This window comes from Nanorana parkeri, unplaced genomic scaffold (assembly GCF_000935625.1).
Source record: "Nanorana parkeri isolate BGI_ZX_2015 unplaced genomic scaffold, ASM93562v1 scaffold35, whole genome shotgun sequence".
In the NCBI taxonomy this organism is placed as follows: domain Eukaryota; kingdom Metazoa; phylum Chordata; class Amphibia; order Anura; family Dicroglossidae; genus Nanorana; species Nanorana parkeri.
In genome coordinates this window covers 1,416,140-1,418,228 of record NW_017306303.1, presented here as the reverse complement: position 1 = coordinate 1,418,228, position 2,089 = coordinate 1,416,140, and positions in this window count along the sequence as shown.

The following is a 2,089-nucleotide window of genomic DNA, read 5'->3' as shown; positions in this document are numbered from 1 at the left end:
CCAGACAGGAAGTGAGGGAAAATCCACAACAGGAACACAAACAGAAATTAAAATCTAATTGTTATTTCTATCAGTGTTGTCATTGTTCCCCTCACTTCCTGTCTGGTAAAATGTTGTCAGCAGGACAGATAATAAAGGTAAAGCTCTCTAATGGAGCTCCGGATAACAGTAAAAAACAGACAGGGCTTGTAACCCTTCCACATCCATTTTAAATCTACTGTAAAACTCTAAATAAATTGCATTTTCCCTGGTAAATCCTAACAATTTTTTTTCCGTTCTTCCTTTGATCTGCTAAATATACTATTGAAAGCATTTTGTTGTATCTGTTTGATAAGTGCAAAAAAAACCTGATGATACTGAGCTCCTAACTTCATGTATTAAACTGACAATAATGCACTGAAATCTCAGACAATGTTAACATGTCGTATAAGTCACTAGAGTGATAGCATACATAGGACTATTTATCACCACTATATAGGTAGCATGGAATGAGTCACATACTCCTCCAAAGCCAAGACTACTGGGTATTTTTTTCGGCTCTCACACTGAGCACAGCAGGGGAGTAAAGGAACGGTAAGTTCCCTCTCATCCCTTGTAAGGGATGAGAGGGTTAAAGTGAAGTATTTATTTGCCCTGACATAGAAAAGTACAGGTTTGCTTTAATAGCGAAACAGTACTGCATCTAGTATGCCACTGACATTAAAGCTGAACTCCAGCTGTAAAGATATACAGGGATCCCAACCTGAAAGAAGCACTTTCAATATTGGCTATTGCAAAGTGCAATAGCCAATAGGAATCTAGCTATGCAATCGTATGCCTTTTTTTTTCTTTTCTGACTGACGGTCGGGCCGCAACTCCCGATGTCAGAAAAGAAAAAAAAAAACGATCGCAGGGAAAGGTTTAATCTGCTTGATAGAGCAGATTAAACCTTTCCGGTAGAAAATGTTTCTCTCCCGGGCGGCCGGGAGCCGCTATCTAATAGCGGGAGACTCCCGGAGCTTCCGGGAGAGTTGAGATGTCTGGATATATGTATACTTACACACAGGGCCATAGCTACCATGAGGCGAGTGAGGTACTCACCTCAGGCGCAGGTGCAAGGGGGCGCAGCCAGGGCCGGCCTGGCTGTGCCACCTCACCCCTGTTGCTATGCCGAGCACAGGGCGCCATGGCAACAGGGGTTTAGCCTATTTTGGCCTAGATTGTTCACTTCTCCTGCCTTCCCCAAACTATTCACCCTTTTGTGAATAACCCTGCTAAAGGATTTTATCAGTCCCAATACAAAAAAAGGCTTCCTAAAAGCAAAAATGCACAAAAAAATTTGTTATATAGTAATGTGTGATATATCAGATTGTATTCATAACTTTGGCCATTATGTATACTAGAATGGGTAGATCACAGATAAAGGGTATCTACAAAATGCTGCCTACTTGAAGAAAGTTTTCCATAGTTAAAGTGAATTACTGGTTTTGTAGGAGTAATTACCAGAACAGTAAAGCCTAGACCACATATTCAAAAGATTCTTGCTAAATATTTCTAAGTTGTAAAATCTTTTACTTGTTGTTGCAAATGATTTGTCCACAAGTCCGTAGTGACAGGGTTCACTGAGTTCTTGTTACACTAGCACATGTCTTTGTGTCCTGACCTTACACCTAGTTGGATCTGAGCCCAAAAGATTCACTAATTCAAGTGCTGCCAGAGAAAACAGATATGTAGCTGGTACCCAAACAGTGAAATGTTCACTCAATCCTGACCTGACATCTATGTTACCACAAGCTATGCAGCAGTCTTATCAGAATAATATGAATGATGAGAATATATTTGTCTTATATATTAAAAATTATTAACATTGTATCACGCTACTAAAGTGCCTATAAATCGCTATTTTAGACTAGCTTTTTTGAGAATTACACCACCAACAGATGATAGATATCTTCTGGAATATCAAACAACCACGATAGAACAATATCTAGTCACACAAGGACTGCATTGGCACAGCACTGATTCTTCTAAGGCAAGTGTCAATGGCATATGTACTGTACGTTTATATGGATATAATTATATACAATGCTTGAACAAAGGGGGAGGGGGG